General features: G+C 42.0%; 1 pseudogene; it reads left to right on the top strand.

Annotated features, from left to right (window-relative positions):
* On the top strand, positions 1-25,114 carry LOC126000607 (zinc finger protein 135-like; annotated as a pseudogene).
* The last annotated feature ends 2,537 nt before the right edge of the window (positions 25,115-27,651 follow it).

The following is a 27,651-nucleotide window of genomic DNA, read 5'->3' as shown; positions in this document are numbered from 1 at the left end:
ATGTTTCTGGACCGTCCCTTCTGTGTTCCCATGGAGAGAGGATCATGGCAGCTGAGTGCTGTAAGAACACAGAACGGGGAGGCACTGGGTCTCTCTAGGTTCCTAGGGAGTCCACTGTTATTGCGTGAGCATGGCCCTTACACCCCTTTTTGTGTATAGGACACAGTGACTTTCCCTGATGTGGTCATAAGGTTTTCGCCCAAGGAGTGGCCATTTCTGGACGCCTCTCAGAGGAAGCTCTATAGGGACGTGATGCTGGAGACCTACGAGCATCTACGGGCCTTAGGTAAGTGCTGCCCTGGGGCCGCTGCTGCACGATTCATCCTAAAGTGGGAGGTGCCCAGGTTAGGCAGGGATCTGGGCTCAGCAGAGGACTTGACTCTGCTGAGCCCAAGGTAACGCCTTCCTTACTGGTACCACTTAACAGCTACTGGCGTTATTTCTTAGAGATGTCCAAGTTTATATTTTTTTTAATTTTTTTCTCTTCATTTTAATATCTTGATTACATAAATGATTGTGATTAGGTTTCAGTCATGTAAAGAACACCTCCCTTCACCAGTGCAACATTCCCGCGACCAATGTCCCAAATCTCCCTCCATCCCACCCCACCCCCACCTGTAGTCCAGACAGGCTTTCCAGTTCCCTCATTCATTCACTTGATTATGGTAGTTCTCTGTGTAGTTATTTCTATAGCTGTACTTACCAGTCTTTGTGGTAGCTTCATGGAGTGAGCTCGTGTTCCAGGTCTCCTCTCATTTTCTCTGAGGATTATTACAAAAATGACTTTTATTTTTCTTAAAACCCATAGATGAGTGAGACTATTCTGCATTTCTCTCCTTCTGACTTATTTCACTCAGCGTGATAGATTCCATGTACATCCATGTATAGGAAAATTTCATGACTTCATCTCTCCTGACGGCTGCATAATAATCCATTTTTTCTACATAGCAGTTTCTTTAGCCATTCGTCTGTTGAAGGGCATCTTGGTTGTTTCCAGAGCCTGGGTTTTGTGAATAGTGCTGCAATAAATATAGGTGTGAGGAAGGGGTTTTTGTATTGTATTCTTGTGTTCTTAGGGTATATCCCTAGGAGTGGAATAGCTGGGTCGAATAGGAGTTCAATTCCCAGATTTTGAAGGAATATCCATATCGCTTTCCATAGAGATTTGAGTAGACGGCATTCCCACCAGCAGTGGATAAGAGTTCCTTTCTCTCCACATCCCCGCCAGCACTGATTGTTCTCATACTTTGTGATGTTTGCCAATCTCTGCGGTGTGAGTTGGTATCTCATTGTTTTGATTTGCATCTCCCTGATGATTCGTGACAAGGAGCATTTTTTCATGTGTCATTTGGCCATTTGTATTTCTTTTTTATACAAGTGTCTGTTCATTTCTTCTCCCCATTTTTGATGGGATTAGATGTTTTTTTTCCTGTAAAGTTCTGTCAGTGCCCTGTATATTTTGGATATTAACCCCTTATCTGAAGGGTGTTGAGTGAATAGTTTCTCCCACTCAGTAGGTAACTTTTGTATCCTGGACACTATTTCTTTTGAGGTGCAGAAGCTTCTCAGTTTAATGTATTCCCATCTGTTAATCTCTGCTTCCACTTGTTTGGAAAGTGCAGTTTCCTCCTTGAAGATACCTTTCATCTCAATGTCATGGAGTGTTTAATTGACGTGTTGTTCTATATACCTTATGGAATCCGGAATAATATCAAGGTCTTTAATTCATTTGGATTTTACCTTCATACATGATGTTAACTGGGGGTCTACATTCGCTTTTTTGCAAGTGGCTAACCAGTTCTGCCAGCACTTGTTGCAGAGATTTTCCCTGCTCCACTTAGGATTTCTTGATCCTTTCTTAAAAATTAGGTAATTGTATGCCTGGGGAATGTTCTCTGAGAACTCAAGCCTATTCCACTGATCTGAGGGTTTGTCTTTATTCCAATACCATGCTGTTTTGATAACTATTGCTTTGTAGTGCAGTTTAAAGTTGGGGAAAGTAATGCCTCCCATTTTCCTTTTCCCTAGGAGTGCTTTAGCTATTCGAGGGTGTTTATTGTTCCAGATGAACTTCATAAGTGTTTGATCCACTTCTCTGAAGAATGTCATGGGTATTTTTAAGGGGATCACATTAAATCGGTATAATGCTTTGTGGAGTATTGCCATTTTAATGATGTTAATCCTGCCAAACTATGAGCAGGGTAAGTGTTTCCATTTCCGTGTGTCCTCTCTTATTTCTTGGAGCAGGGCTTTATAGTTTTCTTTGTATAGGTACTTCACGTCTTTGTTCAAGTTGACTCCAAGATATTTGAGTTCGTTTGACACTAATGTGAATGGGATTGCCTTCCTGACTTCCATCTCTTCCCTATTATTATTGGTGTGTAAAAAGGCCATTGAATTTTGTAGGTTGTTTTCGTAGCCTGCCACCATTATATATGAATCTATTGTTTCTAGAAGCTTTTTTGGTAGAGTCTTTAGGGTTTTCTAATTAGAGTATCATGTCATCTGCAAACAATGAGAGCTTGACTTCTTCCTTTCCTATGTGGATTCCCATGATATCTTTTTCTTGCCTGATCGCTATAGCAAGAACTTGCAGTACTATGTTGAAGAGGACTTGCGAGAGCGGACAGCCTTGTCTTATACCAGAATTTAGAGGAAAGGCTTTTAGTTTTTCTCCATTGAGGATAATATTTGCCATTGGCTTGTGGTAGATGGCTTCAACTAGATTGAGAAAGGTTCCTTCCATTCCCATCTTGCTGACAGTTTTGATCAAGAATGGGTATTGGACCTTATCAATGCTTTCTCTGCGTCTATTGATATGATCATGTGATTTTCAATTTTCTCGTTGATGTTGTGTATGATGTTGATAGATTTACAGATGTTAAACCATCCTTGCATTCTTGGAATGAAACCTACTTAGTCATAGGGTATGATCTTCTTGATGATGCATTGGATCCTATTTGCCAGGATTTTGTTGAAGATCTTTGCATCAGCATTCATCAGGGATATTGGTCTGTAATTTTCTTTTATGGCAGCATCTCTGTCTGGTTTTGGTATCAAGGTGATGTTTGCTTCATAAAAGCTGTTTGGGAGTGTTCCTGTTTTTTCAATTTCATGGAAGAGCATGACCTGGATTGGTAGTAGCTCCTGTTGAAAGATATGTAAGAATTCATAAGGAAATACATCTGGGTCTGGGCTTTTCTTTTGTTTTCTTTTTTTTTTTTGGTTTTTGTGTCACATCCGGCGGTGCTCAGGGGTTACTCCTTGCTGTCTGCTCAGAAATAGCTCCTGGCAGGCACGAGGAACTATATGGGACACTGGGATTCGAACCACCCACCTTTGGTCCTGGATCGGCTGCTTGCAAGGCAAATGCTGCTGTGCTATCTCTCCTGGCCCTGGGCTTTTCTTTTGGGCAGATGTTTGATTACAGTTTCAATTTCTTCAGTAGTGATGTGGTTGTTTAGATATGCTACATCCTTCTTAGTTCAATGTGGAAGGTTATAAGTGTCCAAGAATTTATCCATTTCTTCTAGGTTCTCATGTTTAGTAGCATAAAGTTTCTCAAAGCAGTCTCTGATTACCCTTTGGATCTCTGCAATATCTGTCTTGATCTCCCCTTTTCATTTATTTTTTTTTTGGTTTTTGGGCCACACCTGGCGGTGCTCATGGGTTACTCCTGGCTTTTTCCTCAGAAATAGCTCCTGGCAGGCACGGGGGACCCTATGGGACACTGGAATTCGAACCAACCAACTTAGGTCTTGGATCTGCTGCTTGCAAGGCAAACACCGCTGTGCTATCTCTCTGGGCCCACCCCCTTTCATTTCTAATACAGGTTATCAGGTTTCTCTCTTTCTTTGTGAGTTTTGCCAATGGTCTATCAATCTTGTTTATTTTTTCAAAGAACCGACTTCTGCTTTCATTGATCATTTGGATTGTTCTTTGGTTTTTCACTTCATCGAGTTCTGCTTTCACCTTTGTTATTTTTTTCTGTCTTCCTACTTTTGTTTCTTTTTGTTGGTCATTTTCTAATTTTATGAGCAGTGTTGTTAAGTTATTCAGGTATGCCCCTTCTTCCTTTCTGATGTGTGCTTGTAGAGCTATAAATTTTTCTCTCAGGACAGCTTTTGCTGAGCCCCAGAGATTCTGGTAGTTTGTGTCTTCATTATCCTTTGTTTCCAGGACAGTTTTGATTTCCTCTTTGATGTCATCTGGGACCCACTGGTTGTTCAGTAGCAGGGTGTTTCATTTCCAATTGTTAAAGTTTTTCTTCTGTGTGCCTTTGTAGTTCACATCTAATTTCAGAGCCTTGTGGTCAGCAAAGTTAGCCTGCAAGATTTCTATCCTCTTGATTTTATGGAGGTATGTTTCATGTGTCAGCATGTAGTCTATCATGGAGATTGACCCATGTACATTGGAGAAGAATGTGTATCCAGAGAACTACCATAATCATGTGAATGAATGAGGAAACTGGAATGACTGTGTGGTGGAGGGAGATTTGGGACATTGGTGGTGGGAATGTTTCACTGGTGAAGGGGGTGTTTGTTACATGACTGAAACGTAATCACAATCATTTATGTTATCAAGATGTCTAAGTAAAGAAAAAAATTGCTCCTGGACAGAACCTATCCTGGGACCAAATAAATAAATATAAACAAACCCTAGTCTGGGCCATGTCTTATGTCCTGTACAGCAACCAAGTTCTCTAATTCCAAAACCTGACTGAGACCACTACAACTGATCATAACTTCTGGAGACATAATGAAAGGCTCTATCCTAGGCTTTGCCTAGGATTGGTACAAAAACCAGACCACCAACTACAACAAACTGATTAACTACAAAAGACTGATTAAAACAACAGTGATGAAACAGAATTTCTAGAACCATAAAGAAAGACTCCACACTAACTCCACCCTATGACCTGTGCAAATACCAAGATCTCTAGTTACATAGGCCTGATTTTATATCCATATCTGAGTAGAAATTCCCAGGTATCACAAAAAACTATGGGAGAGAATAAGAGCATGGACGGAGACTGGGTATTCCTATGTAGTATATTTCAAGGGTAGACAAACCCTGTATCTCTTAGGCCAGGGGAACTCCCTTTTCTTTGTTTTTTTTTTGGGGTTACACCCTGCAGTGTTTAGGTGTTACTCCTGACTCTAGGCAGTGCTCAGGTATTACTCCTGGCTCTAGGCTCAGAAATTGCCCCTGGCAGGCACAGGGGACCATATGGGATGCCGGGATTTGAACTACCATACTTGTGCATGAAAGTCAATGCCTTAGTTCATGCTATCTCTGTGGCCACAGGGGAGATCATCCCTCTCCGATCATTGTTTTTATATTCAGGTATTAAATATATCCACACGGGGCCAGAGATATAGCATGGAGGTAAGGTATTTGCTTTTTATGCAGAAGGTCATTGGTTCGAATGCCGGCATCCCATATGGTCCCCCGAGCCTGCCAGGAGCAATTTCTGAGTGCAGAGCCAGGAGTAACCCCTGAGCACGGCCGGGTGTGACCCCAAAAATATATATATATACACAGACGGCAAAAAAAGGGAACTCCCTTTCTAATCTTCCCAATATTTACTATATCTATGCAAAAACAGGCAAAAATTATTTTGTTATTGCTATTGATGGTTTTTCTTTTGTTGTTTGTTTTGATCTTTGTCTGGCTTTTATCTCGGGACCATAGTTATTGTTTGGTTGTTGTCTTTATTGCTGTGGTGCTTTTTGGGTTGGTTTTTTTGTTTGTTTTGATTTTTTCCCATTTTCCTTTTCCCCTTTTTTTTCTCTTAAATTGATATTTATACCCTCTAGAAGGTCTCCTCCCACTTTTTGCTTGTTTGATTTTTGGCTCCCCCCTTTTTTCTTCTTTCTTTCTAACAGAACCATACTTGAACCACCTTATTCTAACTCACATATTGGAGCAGAAATAATGGAGGGTACCAAGACCAAACAGTCATATGAACATCAAGTAGAAATAAAAAAATGATCAGACTGATCAGACTTAAACACCAAAGCCAATGACAACAGAGTCGATACACAATCTACAACAAGCTAAACACAGAGGAGACCACCCAAACTAGTAGCCCGGGGGAATATGGGATGCATGCTTGGGTGGAGAGAGGACAGCATTGTTGGTGGGAATACCTTGATTCAATGAAAGTCAGTACATAAAATATTACAGAGAAATTTTTAGTCCACTGGGGTAAAAAATAAAAATAAATATTTCTCAGAAATCACTCCTGGCAGGCTCAGGGGACCATATGGGCTGCCGGGAATCAAACCACCATCTGTCCTGGTTTGGCCGTGCACAAGGCAAATGTCTACCACTGTGTTACCTCTCTGTCTCCTGGGTTTTCAATCATTGCTCACTACCTGAGGGACACAGGTAAAATGCATTTGAGCCAAGTGCTCACTCCCGTGGTATAATATAGCCCCCTCAATTGAACTTTTTTTTGTTTTGTTTTTGGGTCACACCCAGCAGCATTCAAGGATTGCTCCTGGCTCTATACTGAGAAATCACTCCAAGCAAGCTTAGGGGATCCTATGGGATGCCAGGATTTGAATCACCGACCTTCTGTATGAAAGGCAAACGCATTAGCTCCATGCTATCTATTCCGCCTTACCCCCGTGCTATCTAGCCGTCTCCCTCCATTACATTCTTGATTTTATTTCAACCTGATCTCATCTGTGCCATATCAAAATGCATATTGAGAGCACATATTCTTCCTGTTTCCTGGTTTGTCAGCTTTCAATAGAATCTCGGACTCATGCACAGGCTTCAGTCCATTTCCCATTATCTAACCCCAGAAAATATTCTTCTGGGCAGGGCATTGCAAGGTGAAACCTTTGCTGATCTCCTGGCTGGAGGATGGAATCCTGGAGAGGCTGCCAAGAGGCATGTTTGCAGGTGAGTGTGGGATGATGTTCTTGGGAGCAAGTCATGAATTGGGAGTAGAACATTGTGGGCCTGTGTGAAATGGGAGCCCTGGACTGGGGTGTCGTGCTCCCAGATCATTGGTGCAGGATCTGTCTTGCTCCCATTCACTGTCCTTAATGCTGAACCCAAAAACTAATTAAAGATTTTGAATACGAAGTTTGTTAACTTTACAAGTTAGAATAAATATAAATGGTAAGATAAGACATACTGTTAGGGAAGATAGCGGAGGGATGCAAGAAAAACATACTGGTAGGTACTAGCATACAGGGAGTGATCCCATATCCCAGCAAGGAATAAGTTGTGGGCAACTCTGTGTATACCTTCTAATTCCAAAAAAAGAAATTAGAATATTTAAGAATATGAAGTCTTATCTTGCTTTATCCACAAAATAAGGAAAGCCATGAGAACAAAATTTAGCAGGAGATAGAGCTATGGTCCAGAAAGCCTTGTCAATTCTACTCTGACCAAATTCTTCTTTCAGCAGAACTGAAGACAGAAATCTACTCATGTCCCTTCTGGTCACGGATTTTCTCCAATCAGAACTTCCTTAATTATCACATGAACCCAATTCATCCCTCTTGGATAGTCCCAGGAGCATTGCCAAGAGAGCAAGCTTCATCAGAGAACTCCTATCCTCGGAATCAGAACCAATGGCAAAAACATTCTAATACTTACAATGACAAAACTAGAAATGACATACTTGACAGTCAAAAGCACAAAGAAAGCTCCGTACCTTTAGATAAAAAAATTTCAACAGCCTTATCTAGATTATGTTACATTCAAATAGGGAGCTTTAACAAACATGCGATTTCTAATGCAAAAAAAACTAACACCTGCCATACATTAAATCCAGAAGACACAGGTAAAGTAGGTCAAGGATTAGGAATAAAAAGATTTTTAAGAGATAAGAATGTGAAGCCTAGAAAAGATTTCACTCTTGTATTAAAAGTGATACACCAGAAGACACACACAGAAGAGAAGCCTCATGATTTGAGGGAGTGTGGGCAAGGCTTTAGTCAAAGGTCAAGTCTCATCACACACCAAAGACTACACACAGGAGAGAAGCCCCATGTTTGTGGGGACTGTGGGCGAGGCTTCAGTCATAGGTCAAAGCTCGTCAGACACCAAAGAATACACACAGGAGAGAAGCCCCCATGTTTGTGGGGAGTGTGGGCGAGGCTTCAGTCAGAAGTCAAGTCTCATCACACACCAGAGGACACACACAGGAGAGAAGCCCCATGTTTGTAAGGAATGTGGGCGAGGCTTCAGACATAGGTCAAGTCTCATCATACACCAAATGATACACACAGGAGAGAAGCCCCACGCATGTGGGGAGTGTGGGAAATGCTTCAGTGCGAGGTCAGTTCTCATCAAACACCAGAGGACACATTCAGGGCAGAAGCCCCATGTTTGTGGGGAGTGTGGGCGAGGCTTCAGTCAGAAGTCAAGTCTCATCACACACCGGAGGACACACACAGGAGAGAAGCCCCATGTTTGTAGGGAATGTGGGCGAGGCTTCAGTGAGAGGTCAAGTCTCATCATACACCAAAGGATACACACAGGAGAGAAGCCCCATGCTTGTGGGGAGTGTGGGAAAGGCTTCAGAGATAGGACAACTCTCATCAAACACCAGAGGACACATTCAGGGGAGAAGCCCTATGTTTGTATGGAATGTGGGCAAGGCTTCAGTCAGAGCTCAAATCTCAAAACACACCAAAGGATACACACAGGAGAGAAGGCCCATGTTTGTGGGGAGTGTGGGAAAGGCTTCAGTGCGAGGTCAGTTCTCATCAAACACCAGAGGACACATTCAGGGCAGAAGCCCCATGTTTGTGGGGAGTGTGGGCGAGGCTTCAGTCAGAGGTCAAGTCTCATCATACACCAAATAATACACACAGGAGAGAAGCCCTATGCATGTGGGGAGTGTGGGAAAGGCTTCAGTGATAGGTCAAATCTCATCAAACACCAGAAGACACATTCAGGGGAGAAGCCCTATGTTTGTATGGAATGTGGGCGAGGCTTCAGTCACAGGTCAAGTCTCATCAAACACCAAAGGATACACACAGGAGAGAAGCCGATTTGAAGGGAATGTGCGCAAGGCTTCAGTCAGAGGTTATATCTCAATGCACACCAAAGGATACACACAGGAGAGAGGCCCCATGTTTGTGAGGAGTGTGGGGAATGCTTCAGGGATATGTCAGGTCTCATCAAACACCAGAGGGACACACAAGAGAAAAGCCCCATGTTTTTCCAGAGTGTGTGCGAGGTTTCAGAGATATATCAAGTCTCATCCAACACCAGAGGACAAACCCCATGTTTGTCGGGAGTGTGGTTGAGGCTTCACAGATAGGTCAGGTATCATCACACACAAGAGATTCACACAGAGGAGAAACCAGATGTTTGCAGGGAGTTAGATGTTTGGTCTCCTCATCTCGAGGAGACATATTGGAGAGGTACCTCATGATTGCAGAGAGTTTCGGAGAGGCTTCAGACTGAGGTCAAGTCTCATTAAACTCCAGAGGTCACAGTGGAGATCCCTATGTTTGAAGCAAAAATGTCTAATGAACAGTCACATTTCTGCATCTACAAAGAACTAATCAGCCAACACAACAGCATGACATGTATGAGAAGTTGACCTAGAAAAAGTTTCAATATCTTTATATTTTGCCTTATTCACTAATAAACTTTTTCTCTGGATATATGTCATCCATAATATTTCCTTTCCCCTGAATGTAGGGGATAGGCTCATACTATCAACAAAGTAAACAAAAAATTTGTCCTTGATTAAGTATTTCTGATCAGAATGTTACATTCTTAATTGATTCCCTGGCTTAGGCAGAATTCTCATGTTTAAGAGAATTTATTTGAGTGAAATATATCTCCTGGTAAATAAAACCTTTTGTATATTTGTGTTTTGCTTTGCAATAACTCAGGCATTCTCCATGACTTACCTTTAACTTAGAAGCTGTATTATATATGGGAGTTCCTCGTCTTGTGTTACACCCTTAAGTATGTGTGCGTTACTGCCTGCATCAAAGTTTGTTTGGCCCTGTGGTCCAATGCCCTACATTTGGGGCATGAAGCTTCCACTTGAGTTGATACCATATTTCATATAGTTAATCACTCATCATATACATCTTTTGTGCAGCACAAATCTCAAACTTTAGTTGTACATAGGATTCTTGGAAATCACCATTTAAGCTAACAAGGGAACAGTTCTGTTAACGAGTGGGGTGTTTGGCAGGAAAGAGAGATTTAAAAAGCATGCATGTTAAAACCAGAGCCACAGGACATTTTCCTTTCACATCGCTGATCTAGGATGGACCTTGGTTAGATCCCCAGCATTCCATATAGAACCCAAAGCAGGAAATATTTCTCAGTGCATAGTCAGAAATAACCCTTGACTGTCACCAGGTGTGGCCCTAAAACCAAGATAAATAAAAAGCACACATATTAATAAATCCCTGTTTAGAGTCTTCGAAGAGTATACAGAATTAGTAAAGAAAATGCTTCAATGGTCTGAAAGCCAATTGTTTCTAGTTTCAAAAAGGCAGAAGCAAAGGTACATATCTTGATACATAACACTCCCTCGTTGTAACAGTAATGCAATGCTGCCTATTTCAGAATCAATTAAAACAATCTGGACATTTATCAAGTAAGGAATGATAGAGCATGGCATTCAGATCTTGGACATTGCCCAAGTAATGTTAATTGAACAATACACAGAGATCACAGAAATCAGCATACCAAGGATATGAGTAGAGTTGATCGACTTGGTCCTATAAATTGAGTAACCAGAGTTATGGGGAGTGGACTTTAAGGTCCTTGTGTAATGGAGGTGCAAACTAAAACAGTGTGCTCTGTGGTTTTAAAATGTAGATAATGAAATTTCATTTGCATCAAAAAAGTTATAACGTATTTAGAAAATTAAAAATTATGTGAACCTATGTTAATGCTTTTTGCAATGTTCAGGGTGTGAGCTACCCAAATGTTCATGAATGAAAAAGTTTAGCATATATGTACGACCCAATATTAATTACATGGAGAGAAGAAAAGATACCTTGTACTTCCTTGCAACCTAAATGAATTTACAAGTGTCATGTTCAGTAAATGTACCAGAGGTCACACATTTATGATTTCATCAAGTGTAATATATAGATATAAAAATGGAATATATAGTATTACACAATGACATGCATTGAAGTTGGAATAATTATTGATATGACGAAGTAGAAAAGGGAAAGGAGTAGAATTAGGAGTTGGACTAGAGGTTGCGTCGAAAAACTGTTAGAATATCAACATTACGATATTAATGCTATTGTTCCAATTTGATATAAATCATAATAATCTAGAATAGGAGCCAGAGAGGTAGCATGGTGGTAGGGAGCTTGCCTTGCATGCAGAAGGATGGTGTATCGAATTTCGGCATCCTGGATTGTCCCCCAAGCCTGCCAGGATGGATTTCTGAGCATAGAGCCAGCAGTAACCCCTGAAGGGCCTGGAAGCCCGTGCAAAGCGAGTGCCCCACTCTTCACTATTATTACTCTTATTGCTGTCCAGATCTTGAGATTGTTTCCCCCCAGAAAATGTATCTTTCTTCTGTATAAGTTGCAGGGCACATTCTGCTCTCCATCTCTCCTTGGCCTGGTGACCCCCGACTTTTGGTTGGAGTACTTTGGGAAAGTGTATTTTTAGGAGGGGTATTTTTACAAAATAGTTATTCTTGCAAGGAGTGTTGGGCCTCTTTCAGCAAGATCAGGGTCACATCCCCAAGGGCCCAGCTTGGCTCAGACACCTGCAGTGCAAATACTCTTCCTGCTGTACTACTGTCTCCCTCCTCCAAAGACCTATTGGTTATAAATGTAGATTTTTGTCTAGGAACTTCAAGTGCAGACTCTAATCCCATCCCAGTCCTTGATAAGGATATTAGTATAATTTGTTGAACAGCTCGCTATTTGGACGTTTTCCACATGGTCTCTCACTAGAAGTTGGTGCTGGATGCCAGGTTCAGATGTGCTGTGCAGGAACAGGATTAAGCAAGATCCAGAGAAACGAGCTGGGTAGGTCTTGTGCTCATTCATTCTTACTCAAAGCTTGACATTTCTGTAGGAATTGTGCAAGGGGCCTTGCTGCTCCTTTTCAGAAATAATCCAAGCCAGAGATGATGGAGCCTCAAAGTGTGATGTCCTGTCCCCAGGTAAGAGTGTTGTATGGGCTCTAAGAAAAACAAGAGGAGAGACAAAGGAGTGCAATCCCACTCAAAACTGTGGGGCCCAGAGATGTTTTTGGGAAGGAATCTGGGGAGGGGATCTGATTCCTGAACTCCTGGCAGGGGTTCTGTTCACTGCAGATTGAGGCTGCCTTTGTCCTTGTTCTTTGTCTTGTGTTTGGTTTGGGGGCTTGTCATTAGGCGCTCTGGCATTCCTGTGGATTCATTATTCTGAGTCTCAATTATGAGTCTAAGACCCTGTTGGATGTGAGGCTTGCACTCCTTGTAATAGGGACCAGAATGTTAGTGAGGAAGGAGACCTTGAGCCCAGAATTTCTGCCATAAATTACATTTCTAACTGTCTTGGGAAAGGCTCTTCGATTTATTTCTAGTTTATGGTACTATAGCCAAAGGTAGTTCATATGGCTCAAACTTCTAGAATCACATCTTCTGCATGGGGAGACTGTGTGTGGGGATTTCAGCCTGGGACAGCCCCCTTCCATGGCAAGCAGGCAGTAAATCATCCTCTGGTTCTGTCACAATGATCTTTTGTAACATGTGGCTGCTTCCTATGTCAGGAGTACAACTGTGCCCAAGTCTCCTGTATTCACTCAAACCCTTCCTTAAATGTCTTGTAAAATCTCCTTGGGGTCCCTAAATCTGGAATCATGATGACTAATTTTTAGCCCTATCTTAAAAACAAAATATTTTCTTTCCTACTACATACATTTCCCTGTGGGGTTTGTTTGATTTTAGTTTCAGTTTCGTCGTGCTGTCTTGTCTCTGCTTCTTTTGTTTTGTGTTGAATTTGAGTCTCTGGCTATGCTCAGGGATTTTCCTTGAGTAGTGTCCCTGGAATTGACCAAGGGTTGTTCCTCTCTGCATCCTTCCTGACTTTGTTGCTCAGGTCCAGAACACACAGTTCAAGTTCTTCTCTGTTACTCTGCAGATTCAGCTTCCCCCTGGAGCCACATTTCTCCTCAGTAAACCAGTTGCATTTTCAAAGCCTCCTATGAGACTTCACTTAGGGTTCAACCTTGATATCAAGGGACACTAGCCTGTTCCTGGGATTGACCCAGGGTTGTCCCTTTCAGCACCCTTCCTGCTCAAATCCAATACACACAGCTCGGCCATTTTGTCCATTACTCTGCAGAGCAAGGTTAGTCCATGCAGCCACATTTCACCTCAGTTAATCACTTGCAATTCCAAAGCCTCTATGTTGTCAGTCCTGTAGCTTTGATTCTAATTGGGAAAAAGAAGCAAAAGATCTTTCAGGAAAGCATTGTTATGTTTTGTGTCATTTTGACCTGCTCTAGAAAGGATTTGTGAGGAATTGGGAGTGCTGATTATGCCAAGCACAGGTTTGATTCACTCAGTGGATTGGATTTTCCCTTCTCTGATCCATGCATCCTGCAGAGATTGGTGTTGGGGACAGGAGAAACCAGAGTATTTTTAGCATTTGGGGGCACATCATGAGTTGCTGCTTTAACTGTTTCAGGTTCTGTAGTCAGACATTTTATACCCCAGTGTTCAGTGAATCTAGTGCATGAAGAGGTCTCGAGGGGTCTGTCTGCAATGCAGACATATTGGCTAATCTGGCTTTCTAGTTTGATATTTGTGGACCTTCCCTTTGGGTGCCAGGAAGGTGAGGGTCACGATGGCTGGATGCACTAGGAGACCAGAATAGAAAGGCATTATTTCTAGGGAATCTACGGGGTTCTGTTCTCTCCCAGTGCCCTGGGTGTTTTCTGTTTGTTTTATATTTGAACAATACAGGCATTCCAAGGGATTGTGCATATATCTGCGCACAGGAATGACTTCACACAAAGCTTGATGGATGTTGTATGGTTCTGGTTATCAAATCATTTTACCCAGAATATGCCATGTGCCCTAACTACCATATTATCACTGTAGGCTCTTTATTTTCTGTTTTGGGGCCACACATGGTGGTGCTCAGGAGTTACTCTTCTTTATGCACTCAGAACTTGCTCCTAGTAGACGCAGGGGATGATATGGAATGCTAGGAATCAAACTGGGTCTGTCATAGGTACGCTGTGTGCAAGGCAAATGCCCTACTACTTTGCTATCTCTCTGGACCTTCTAGAGTTTTCTCTATAAGGCACATTTGGGCCTTGGTACTTGGCCTGGCTACTCACTCAGTGGTTAGTTCCTGATGGCTTCAGGGAGCTGAATCACTCAAAGGGTTACTCAGAGGAACTCAACCAGAGGGTGACTAGACAAAATAAAGTTCATCCATGTGCAACGCAAGCACTGACCTATTGCTCCTCATCCCACATTGTATGACCTGCTGCACCCTTCATTTGACTTTTTGAATTCAACCTGGTCTCATCTGTGCAATAACCAACATGCTAAGAATCTGTTCTTCACACACTGGTGAGAAGCCCTATGTTTGCAGGGAGTGTGGGCGAGCATTCACTCACAGTTCAAGTCTCAGTGCACACCAGAGAACACACACAGGGGAGAAGCCATATGTTTGCACAGAGTGTGGATGATGCTTCACTTTGAGTTCAAGTCTCATCACACACACAGTAGGCCACACTCTGGAGATAAGCCCCATGCTTGCAGGTAATGTGGGCGAGGCTTAAGTCGGAGATCACATCTAATTAGACATAAGAGGACACATGGGGGAGAAGCCACATGTTTGTAGCGATTGTGGTCAAGGCTTTTGTTGGAGTTTACTTCTCATTGCACACAATAGGACACACACCGGAGAAGCCCTATGTTGTCAGGGAGTGTGGGCGATCTTCACTTTGAGGTCAAGACTTAATACATAGTAGGACACACTGTGGAGAGAAGCCCCATGTTTGCAGGTGTTGTGGGCGAGCATTTGCTCAGAGTCCAAATCTCATCAAACATGAGAGGACACACTGGATAGAAGCCCCATGCTGGCAGGAAGTGTCGACAAAGCTTCATTCTGCTCCTGGCTTTTGAGGATCATATGGACTCCTGGAGAGATAGCACAGCGGCATTTTCCTTGGAAGCAGCCGATCCAGGACCAAAGATGGTTGGTTCGAATCCCGGTGTCCCATATGGTCCCCCGTGCCTGCCAGGAGCTATTTCTGAGCAGACAGCCAGGAGTAGCCCCTGAGCACCACCGGGTGTGGCCCCAAAACAAACAAAAACAAAAAACATGAGAGGACACACTGGATAGAAGCCCCATGCTGGCAGGAAGTATCGACAAAGCTTCGTTCTGAGGCCAAATCTCATCAAACTGCAGAGGGGACACAGTGAAGAATCCCTCTATATGAAGCAAATGTGATTAAGGAAAAGTAAAAAAAATTCAGCATCTGAAAAAAGCAACTGCAACCAACACAAATTGCATAAAACACATGAGGAATTGGCCACTAAAAGGTTCAAGCATCCAATTCCTCCATGAAAGCAGTAGGAAACAGACTCTATACTATCACACAATTCTTTTGCTTGTGTGTGTGTGTGTGTGTTTGGGTCACATCCAGTGATGATACTTGATATGTGTGCTCAGATATCTCTCCTGGCTTGGGGAAGCATAAGTGCCAAGGGTTCGAATTATGATTCGTCCGAAGTGCTGCATGCAAGGCAAATATCCTACCACTGTGCTACTTTTTCAGCCTCACTATCATACAATTCTAGACAAAGAATCTGTCGCAGAAAAAATATCTATTTGAGAAAACTTAGATTAAAGTATTAGTGAATTTATTACTAATCTTAGGCAGAGAAATCTCATATAAGATGAAGTTATGGAAGGAAACAGATCTTCTGTTAAATAAGACCTTTTCTCTTGTAGTTGGTTGTAGTTTGTTTTGGGATAACTGCTGGCTCTCTCCACCACTTCGATTTCTGCTTATTCGAAGCAGAATTTTTTGTTTTTGTTTTTTGGTCACACCCGGCAGCGCTCAGGGGTTCCTCCTGGTTCTACGCTCAGAAATCATCTCTGGCAGGCACGGGAGACCATATGGAATGCCGGGATTTGAACCACCATCCTTCTGCATGGACGGCAAACGCCTTACCTCCATGCTATCTCGCCTGCCCCTCGAAGCAGAATATTTGCATATGGGAGTTCCTCGTCCTGTGTTTTCCCCTTAATCATGTGTCCATTATTGCATGCATCAGTGTTTGCTGTCAGACCCGTATCCCCACTGCCCTGTGTTTGGGGCATTAGGCTTCCAGTTGATTTGGTCCATTTCCTACAGGTAGCCACTCATTGTGTGTATCTTTTGAAAAGCACAAAATCTCAACTTTGAGATACTAATGAGTCCGGGACCCATCCTTTGACCTAACAACAGAACAGGGTTATTTGTTACTATGAGTGCTGTGAGTGTTATGGAAGAAATGTAAATCGCTCATAGATTTATAAATCCCTGTTCAGACTCCTTGAAGAATACACAGGTGGGTTGGAGATTGCATAGCGGTAGACTGCACAGTGGTAGGGCATTTGCACAGCTTGCAGCTGGCCCCAGACTGACCAAGTTTAATTTTTCGCACCCCATATGGTCCTCCAACCTGAGAGGGCCAGTTTTTGAGTGCAGAAGCCCGGTGTGGCCCCTGAGTGTCATTGGGTGTGGCCCAAAACCAATCAATCAATATAGTTTTAAAAAGAGTCCTAGGGGTTAGTATAGAAAACTCTTCAATAGTCTGAAAGGCGATTGGTTCTAGTTTCAAAAAAAAAGGAAATGTAGAGATGAGGAAACTGAACAGTGTGGCACAAGCGGTAACGTGTCTGCCTTGCTTGTGATAGCCTAGGACAGAAACAGTTTGATGCTCCAGGATCCCATAGGGTCCCACAAGCCAGGAGCGATTTCTAAGTGCATAGCCAAGAGTAATTCCTGACTGGATGTGGCCCCTAAACCAAAAAATATATATAGAGAAACTCGATAAAACAATTCTCTCATTCTTACAGTAAAGCTGCCTATTTTTAGAAACAATTAAATTGATCTATACATTTCTGAAGTAAGTAACAATAGAGTATTGCATTCAGTTCATATAAACTATGTCAGAAATGTGAATTGAACAATATATAGACATGGCAGAGCTCAGCATACCTTGGATACAGGGAGAGTAGATTGAATAGGTCCTATTAGAATCTATGTGGTGTATGATTTTAGAATATATATATGTGAAACTTTATTAAAATTCTGTAAATTACAGTGAATCATTTAAAATTTAAAAATTATAAATGAGCACTTTTGTTATTTTTGCAGTATCAAGGGTATGTGGTACCCACATGTTTAAAGAAAGTACATGAATGAAAAAGTTTGGCATATATGTATAACCCAATATTACAGGGAGAGAATATATCTTGCAGTTCATTTCAACCTAAATTAATTTGGATGAGTCATGTTCAGTAAATGAATTACAGCGAAGGTCTCACATGTATGATTTCATCAAGTGTGATAGAAATTCAAAAGGGAATATAAAGTATTATAGGATGAAATGCATCAAAGTTGGAATAGGGATTGATATTATGAAGTAGTAGAGGATAAGGAGTAGAATTAGGAGTTTGATTAGTGGAATTGCATGGAGAAACTGGTAGAACTCCTTGAGCATATTTACATTAGGGTTAGTTTATACTAACTCTGTGGTTAATGCTATTGTACTGATTGGATGTAAATAATTTTAGATAAATAAGTGGTAATCTCAAGTCATATATCACATCTCAAGGTCCCAATCCTCACAGCTCCCCAAACTGGCAGCATTTCTGATCTAACAGGATTGTGAGGATGATATTGCTTAGGAATGCAGGCTGGATCCTCCCTGCTGGGCAGGACAGTGCAGCAGGAGGCACTCAGGACCCAAAATTCCACGCGACCACCACGAGCAGGTAAAGAGGGAGGGTTTTCCTCAAGTCCAGGATGTCCAGTTACTAGACATAAACACAATGGTAATAGCAACCAGGGATGGACATGGCTCATGATCTCCAGGCTTTTATAAATATGGGTATTTGTTCTCAGTTCTATGGGGACATTACTCTAGCCTTCATACGTGTATTCATGTATGCTACCAACATTTTGATCTATTGCCAAATTTAAACAATGAAATAAGTTGGAAAATATTAAAATTGTTTCTAGGATTCCTGTATATATCAAAAGTTAGGGAGAGGATACGATTTTAACAGGAATGAATAAAATATTGGACAAATTAATTTCAACTAATTCCTTATCAGGATCTCCTTCATTAGTCATCACCCCTGTGCTGAGAGCGAGAAGGGAGACTACCAAAGAATAGAATAGTCTCTTCTGATTATCTGTATCATGGAAAGTAACTATCCTTAGCAGGAATCATCAGCATTGTCTGAGCATATTATCAAAGTTAAATCTACACACATTTCAGATTTTGTGTGTTAGGAAGAAAATAATTTCACTGAGTTGAAATTCATATGTTAGTTGTAAATGAGGAAGATAATTTCCAGATGTAGAATTCACTAGTCACCTCCTAGTTGCTGGATGTAGAAGTCATTGGTGAGGTAGAATCTCAGGTGAGAAAAGCAATCACAAGGAAGCAATCACCGGCCACTTTGAGAATAACAGTTTTGACTATATTTTTGACTGCACATTTAGTTTATTTAGGTGGAAATGGATTATTCATTTTACGGGAAGTAATTCTGGACTATGTCAGCCAATGAGGTAGGATGGGAGAGGGATTAAAACAGGGTGTCTGCTTATGTGTTTAAGGAAGAAGGGGTTAGGGGATGAGGGAAAGCTGAATGTTAAAACGGATTGTGCTTCAAGTGATTAGCTACAGTAAGCAAGACGATGTCTGGAGTGTCTCTTGAGCACTGATCTATGTGCATATTTGTAACTTCATATTCTTGAGCTGAAACATGCCAATAGACAGCAGAGAGTGGAGAAGACACTTTATGACTGTGGTTTTTGGTTTTTGGGCCCCACCCTACATTGCTCAGGGGTTACTCCTGGCTATCTACTCATAAGTAGCTCCTGGCAGGCACTGGGATCATCTGGGATGCTGGGATTCGAACCAACCACCTTAGGTCCTGGGTCGGCTGCTTGCAAGGCAAACGCCGCTGAGCTATCTCTCCGGCCCCAGTCATGGCCACTTTTATAGTATCACATGTTTAGGAATTTGTCAGTTTCAAGGATGTGCGAAATTCTAAGTATAACTATTTGTACAAGCTCAGACACAAAGCTCGAATGTGCCCAGAAGTTCTGGCCCCAGCATGGATCAACAAACAGACTCTGGATGGAGGCCTCTCATGCTCCTACTGAATGCCCTGTTTACAGTATCTAAGCTGCATTTTCCATAAACATTTTCATCTATCCCATATATTCTAGGAAATCAATCTTTGTGATGAATCTACTTATTTCAAAAAGGCCCAGGTGGTTGGAATACTGGAGTTTTAGGGTGTTTAAGTAATTGATCTATTGAACTGATTGTATGAAATGTGTCTAGAATTAGACCTACTTTTTCCCCCAAACCCATGTTGTTTTCTGATTATGATAAAAACATTGCAAAGTAATTTAGTCATTTGTTCAACTGGGTTTTAAGGTGTTGTATATTTTAGGAGAAAGAAATGCTAAGTTCACTGTGCCTGGAAACATATGGAAGCATTTAAATTGATATATCCTCATGTAAATGACTATTGTCCAAATGGTCTGTGGAAAAATGGATTCATGGGAGGGACCTTTTTGAAAAGTCCCTGTCTACTCAGAGACCTGATGAAATTTGGTAGGGGAGAGTAGGTGTTCAATATAAGAAACCTCTAGTTTTATCTTTTTAAAAGACACATTCAGATTTGGGGTATACTTGCTATTTTATGCCTAGCTATTCACTCATTCAATGTTCACTTCGTGAGGGATCCAGGTAAGTTCCAAAGGTGCCAAGGTCAAATTCAGATGTGCCAAGTTCTGATTTCATTTCTTTTTCTGGGATGTGGTGTCACACCTGGCAGTGCTCAGGGGTTACTCCTGGCTCTACACTCAGAAATCCCTCCTGGAAGGCACAAGGGACCATATGAGATGCTGGGGTTTGAACCACCACCCATGTGCATGCAAGGCAAACACCCTATTTTCATGTGATCTCTCCGACCCCTGATTTCATTTCAAGCAACATCATCTGTGCAATAGCTAACATGCATATTGAGAGCAGAGATTCTTTCTTCATCTGTTCCATGGTTTGATGACTTTTCGTAGAGACCCAGCATCATGATAGCTTTCAGTCCTCTCCCCATATTCTAACACAAAAATCATCGTCCTGGGCAGAACATCGTGGGGTGAAACCTGTGGTGATCTCCTGGTTGGAAGATGGAAACCTGGAGAGGCTGCCGAGAGGCCTGTTTGCAGGTGAGTGTGGGATAATGCTCCTGGGCTCAAGACATGGATGGGTTTGAAAAGTTGTGGACCTGTGTGAGATGGGGGCCCTGCAGTTGGGCCTTTAGGCTCTCAGATCATGGTGCAGGAACTCTCCTGCTCCCATTCACTGCCCTGGATGCTGAGTCCCAGAGGACCTGGAGCTTCGCAGTCTTGCCCTTGAGCTGTCGCAGTCTTTTTGCCCTGGTAAGGTGCCTGCTTTACCTGCGCTAGCCTTTGACGGACCGTGGTTTGATCCCCCGGCATCCCCCTATGGTCCCCCAAGCCAGGGACGACTTCTGAGCCCATAGCCAGGAGTAACTCTGAGCGTCACCGGGTGTGGCCCCAAAACAAACAAAACCAGAACAGATTCTGACTTTCTGTGTCTTCACTCCATGTATCTGCTCTCTAAGTGGCTGCACAGCCCCATTTTGAGGTGCCCCTCTCAAACCGCTTTGTTTGTGCCCCTTTCGACCTCTTTATCTTTTTCCTTTACTTCTGGCCTCTATTCTTGGGACATTATCTGGTTTTGCAATTCCTCAATTAGTGCTTTTTTTCTCTAGTTTGATTTTCAGGTTCACTCAGTGATGGTGGGTGGTACTTGGGTTCTCTCCTGACCCTGTGCTTCAGGAATCACTTATGTTGGGCTCAAGGGATGCCTTGAATTGAACTCGAGTCAGCCAGTTACAAGGCAAATACTCTCCCTTGCTTGCTTTCTCTCTGGACACTTAGAAATACATTTTGTCTGTAGTTTTAGAAACTACTCATAAGTGAGCTAGCACAAGCTTATGTGGATTTTGCCAAGCTCATCACAATCCTCCCAAACTCTTGCATTCTGTTAGCTGATATATTCCCTGAAAATAATGTGAATTTCACCAGGCCACATTGTCGCATTCAACCAGATATCACTGAACTTATTTCTTGTATTTTTATTTCTTTATTTAAGCATCCTCATTAAAGAAATGACCTTAGTAGGGCTTCTCTAATAGAATGTTCACCTCCTTCCCCAGTGCAACTGCCCTATGACCCATAGCCCCTATATCACTCCCTACCTCCCTGTTTTTCTAGGACAGGCATTCTGCTTTTTTCAGTGTTCTTTGTGGCAAGGTTCATATCATAGGCTGGTCATCCTGGCCCTTCTCTCTGTTATCCCTGGATATTATTACTAAATTTTCTTTTTTTTTTTTTTGTTTTTTCGGCCACACCTGGTAACGCTTAGGGGTTACTCTGGCTATGTGCTCAGAAGTTGCTCCTGGCTTGGGGGACCATATGGGGACACCGGGGGATCGAACCGCGGTTCCAATCCAAGGCTAGCGCAGGCAAGACAGGCACCTTACCTTTAGCGCCACGCCCAGCCCCTAATTTTCTTTCATGTTTATTATATCTCATTATATGTTTGATAATTTTATGTTTGTTCCATCTCTTCTGATACATAATGAGAGTATAATTATCATGTCCATCCCATGAATAAGCAAATTTCATGAGTTTTTTTTTTATTGGCTGTGGAGTATTCTTTTTTTCTTTTTTATTTAATTTTTGCGGGTCTCATACGGCAGTGTCAGGGGTTACTACTGTCTCTATGCTCAGAAATCACTCCTGGCAGACACAGGGGCCTATATGGGATGCCGGGACTCAAACCACCATCTTCTGCATGAAAGGCCAAACGCCTTACCTCCATGCTATCTCTGGAGATTGTTTTTGATGACATCTTGTTGGCTGTCTTGAGCAGAAAAGTATTCTCATCTGCCAAGTATTCTAATCTGTAGATGTATCCACAGTTTCTTTAGCAACTCATCTATTATCTAGCACCTGAGTCACTTCCAGATTCTGGTTATTGTAAATAGTGCTGCAGTGAACATAGGAGTGTTGAGGGCATTTTTGTACTTTTTCTGTATTTCTACGTCCGTTCTTACAAGTGGTATTGCTTGATCATATTGACGATAAATTCCAAGGTTTTTTTTTTTTAAAGAATATCCACTTTATTTTACAGAAAGCCTGCACTAGATGGCATTCCAACCAGCAGTGATAGGCAGACGTCTCCTTTCATCTAGGGCAGCAATGGGTATTCTCAGAAAAGAGTTGAGCTGCAGAGCTTGTGATGGCTGCCAGTTTTGCTGAATGATCATGTACTTGGAATCTAACCTGCACGCAGAATTGTCTCTTCCACCATTTTAATTCTGTATTGTTAATAGGTTACATCCAGCAGGTGTCACAGGACCACAAAGTGCTCAGGGATGAAACTAGAACCATGTCTCATGAATTGTGATTCTGATCCTAAATATGACTGTGGTGTTTTTGGAGAGAGAGATTAGGCTACCTCCATTGATATTTATGGAACACTCTTAAGTCTTTGCTTAGCATCACTATTGAATTGTTTGTGAATCAGATACAATGTTAGGAATTGAATTGGGATTGACCAAAGGCCAGAATTTCACCAGAAAACTTGTACTATGCCTGTGGGCATTAAATATGACTTTGTAGTCTGCAGACTATAATTTAAGTATAATTGTATGTAATCTCTTGTGTATGTACCAAACATACCTTCGTTGGTCCCACTCCAAGCGAGGTTCTTCCTCTCAACACTGACACCTTCACCGTACACGAACTTACTGAAGATGAGTTGACATAGATTCAAGTTTCACTGCACCTAAGGAAAGTAAAATATCTTTAGAAACTAAATCATAGTATTATATGATTTCAGAATGCTTTTATGAAAACTTTAGCGTCTTATATCAGAAAGTTGAAGAACAGTACAGAGGGGAGGTGTTTACATTTTTACCTCCACATAAGTTCATTCCTGGAAAGCTAAATGGTCTTCCCCAGCCTACGAAGTATACTAGCTCAGTTAAAAACTTGGAGTTGGGGCCCGGGCGATGGCGCTCGAGGTAAGGTGCCTGCCCTTACCTGCGCTAGCCTTGGACGGGCTGCGGTTCGATTCCCCGGCGTCCCATATGGTCCCCCAAGCCAGGAGCGACTTCTGAGCGCATACCCAGGAGTAACCTCTGAGCGTCAATGGGTGTGGCCCCAAAAAACCAAAAAAAAAAAAAAACTTGGAGTAACCCAAAAACTCATAGAATATTTGGATATGAAATTTGTTCATTTTGCAAGATATAGTAAGGTAAATAGTAAGAAAAAAGCAACTGTTTACAGACCACAGGATAGTACAACATTCTATACCATTGTCCAAGAATGCCGGGAGTTATCCCGAATCCCAGAGCAAGGAGTAAGTTGTGGAAACCTCTGCGTATAGATCCAAACTCCAAACAACAACATTAGAATAATTAAGAGATGAAGTTTTATCTTGTTTTATCTACAAAATAAGGAATCCTAGGAGAGCAGAATTTAGCAGGAGATAGAGCTATATTTCAGACATTATTCTCAACTCTAACTCTGACCAAAATCTTTCTCTTTCAGCAGCACCAAAGCCAGAAATCCAGCCATGTTCCTTCTGCTCACTGGCTTTCTCCAAACACAACTTTCTCTATCTTCACTTGAAACGAAGTCATCCCTCTCGGATCCTCCCAGGAACATCTGCAAGAAAGCAAATTCAATCAGACAGTTCCTCTCCACATAATCTGAACGACCAACGGCAACAACATTCTAATCCGTATTATGACAAAACCAAGTAATGACATACCTGAAAGTCAAAAGCACACAGAAATTTCCTTACATTTGGATAATAAGATGAGGCATAAAATACTGTCAGCAGCCTTATCTAGACCGTATTATAGTCAAATAGGTAGTTCTAATGAACGTGAGATTTCAAATGAGGAAAAAACTAACATATGGCATAACGGAAATCCAATGAACACAGGTAGAGTAGATCAAGGATTAGAAATGCCAAGGATTTTCAGAGACAAGACTTCCAGGACTGGGAAAGGTTTCTCTGATGTATCAAAGGTCACAAACACAGGGGAGATACCCCATGTTTGCAAGGAATGTGGACGATGTTTGAGTAGTAGTTCAAGTCTCATTAGACACCAGAGGACACACACAGGAGAAAAGCCACATGTTTGTGGGGAGTGTGGGCGATGTTTTAGTCAGAGATCACGTCTCATCACACACCAGAGGACACACACAGGGGAAAAGCCACATGTTTGCGGGGAGTGTGGTCGAGGCTTCAGTGATAGGACAGGTCTCATCAGACACCAGAGCACACACACTGGAGAGAAGTCACATGTTTGTGGGGAGTGTGGGAAAGGCTTCAGTAGGAGGTCACATCTCATCACACACCAGGGTATACACACTGGAGAGAAGCCCCATGTTTGCAGAGACTGTGGGCGAGGCTTCAGTCAGAGGTCAAATCTCATCACACACCAAAAGATACATACTGGAGAGAAGCCCCACGTTTGCAGAGACTGTGGGCAAGGCTTCCGTAGGAGGTCACGTCTCATCACACACCAAAGGCTACACACAGGGGAGCAGCCACATGTTTGCGGGGAGTGTGGTCGAGGCTTCAGTGATAGGACAGGTCTCATCAGACACCAGAGCACACATACTGGAGAGAAGCCACATGTTTGTAGGGAGTGTGGGAAAGGCTTCAGTAGGAGGTCAAATCTCATCACACACCAAAAGATACACAGAGGGGAGAAATTCCATTTTGTGTAGAGTATGGACGAGGCTTCAGTCATAGTTCAAGTCTCATCACACATCAGATGATTCACAGGGGAGAAGCCTCATGTTTCCATGGTGTGGTAAAGTATTCACATAGATCAAGTCTCCTCACACATCGAGTACTCATAGGGGAAAAGCCTCACTTTTGCAGGATGTTGTCAAGGATTTAGTCATCATTTAGTTCTCATCAAGCACCAGAGGACACACACAAGAGGAAGCCCCATGTGTGCAGGGAATTGTATGAGGCTCCAGTCAGACGTTAAAGCTCATCACACAAAAGAGAAAAGCCTCCTGTTTTCAGGTAGTGTGGACAAGGCTTCAGTCATTTTACAACTTAGGACACACAGGGGAGAAGCTCCATGTTTGCGTGAAATGTGGGCAAGGCTTCAGTTGGTGTCAAATCACATCAATGTACACACACGGGAGAATTTCTGTTTGAAGCAAATGTGTCTAATGAACAGTAAATAACTTTAGCATTTACAAAAGCAAATTTAGGAAACAAACTCAACATTCCTTTGAAATAGCCAGGGAAAAGTTCAAACATTTAACTTGATATTTTTGCCCTGTGAACTAATAAACTATGTTTCTGTTTCCTTTTATTATTTTTTGGGGGTGGGGAGTCAATCGGGCAGGGATCAAGGATTATTCCTGGCGCTGCAATCAGAAAGCACCCCTGGCAGATATGGAAGACCATATGAAATTCTGAGCTTCGAACCACTGTCCTGCATGCAAGGCAAATGCCCTACCTTCATGCTATCTCTCTTGCCCCGTTTTTTGTTGTTGTTGGTGGTTTTTTTTTTGTTTTTCCTTGTTTTGTTGTTTTTCAGTCATACACTGTGATCGAAACGCACTCTATCCTAGGCTAGCACAGGCAAGGCAGATGCCTTACAGCTTGTGCTATCCCTCCGGCCTTAAGCTATATATTTCTGATCTCGAATATTTTCTTTCCCTGAAATCCGTAGGAAATAGAATCTTGCTGTCACATAATCTAATCAAAACCTTGTCCTTGAAGTATTTGAGATCACTTAGGATAAATTATTTGTAAATTGATTCCTAGGCTCAGGTAGAGAAGATATGTAAGAAGTTATTGAAGAAAACATTAGATCAGGTAAAGACGACCTTGTGTGTATTTTGTTTTGCTTTGGGAAAACTCCTGCACTCGACATTAGAAGCAGAATTCTTCATGGCAGAGTTGCTCAGCATGTTCTCCCCTTAATCATGTATGCATTATTGCCTGCATCTGTTTGCTTATAGACTCATGTTTCCTATGCCTTTATTTGGGACTTGAGGCTTCCACTTGAGTTGATTCTATATTTCTTGCTGGTAGTCACTCATCATCTACAACTTTTGTGCAGCAAAAATCTCACAGCAATGAGTCTTGTAATTCACAATTCGTACAAAAAGTAGAATGGGTTGTTAACTATTAGTGTGATGAGTGGAAGGTAATAGAGATTTGAAGAGCCCAGAGATTAATGAACCCCTGTTAGAATCCTAGAGTGTACACAAAGTTAGTAAAGAAAACTTTTTTGTTTTTTATTTTTGTGCCCCACCCTGTGTGGCTCAGGTGTTATTTCTGACTATGCACTGAGAAATAGCTCCTGGTTTGGGAACCATATGGGATTCCAAAGGATCAAACCGTGGTCCATTCTGGGTCAGTCAATTGCAAGGCAAATACCCTACTGTACCACTACTTTGGGCCCAAAAACACTTCTTTATTTTGGAGGGGGGGTCATACTCGGCTGCGCTCAGGGGTTACTCCTGGCTCTACACTCAGAAATCGCCCCTGGCAAGATCAGGGGACCATATGGGATGCCGGGATTCAAACCACCGTTTTGAATGTAAGGCAGAGGCCTACCTCCATGCTATCTCTTCAGCCCTAGAAAACACTTCTTTAACCTGAATGCCAGTTGTTTCTTATTTCAAAAAATAAGAGGGAAATGTAGAGAGTCACTTGATGATTCATAACCCTCTCATTCTAACAGTAATGCTATAGATTTCTGAATCAATCAAAACAATCTGGACATGTCTTAAGTGAAGAACAATAGAGCATGGCAATCTATTCTTGGAAACTGCCTACGAATTTGAATTAAACATATACACATCACAGAACTCGGCATACCAGGGGTGGGGGAAGTGGATTGAATTGTTCAGATGGAACAATATGGAATATAATTAACAGACATTTGGGGATCGGATTTTGAGGTATTTTTTTTTATCATAGTGGTGGAAACAAACTCAATGTGGTGTGGTTACTGTATAAGGATATATGAAACTCTTCATAACAACACTGCAAATCAGTAGGTCAATCCAAATTCAAGAATTACCATATTTGCCGGTGTATAAGACAACCCCCTATTTTTGCAGTTAAAACAGGTTTAGGCCTATATTCGCTGTATCAGACAGAACGTTCCTGTGCTGCAACTATATGTACCACAGTGAGCCAATCACAACAAGCAAAGGTTGAAAGGTTATACTGACTGTGGCCAATCTGAGCAGGCTTTTTACAGTGTAGATTTGTATCCAGAACATTGTCTAATTTGCATGCATCAAAAGCCTGCTCGGATTGGCTGAGTGAAAGAGGCG

Source organism: Suncus etruscus, assembly GCF_024139225.1.
Source record: "Suncus etruscus isolate mSunEtr1 chromosome X unlocalized genomic scaffold, mSunEtr1.pri.cur SUPER_X_unloc_22, whole genome shotgun sequence".
NCBI lineage: Eukaryota > Metazoa > Chordata > Mammalia > Eulipotyphla > Soricidae > Suncus > Suncus etruscus.
The sequence above is the reverse complement of the archived record's forward strand: the minus strand, read 5'-3'. Positions and strand labels throughout refer to the sequence as shown.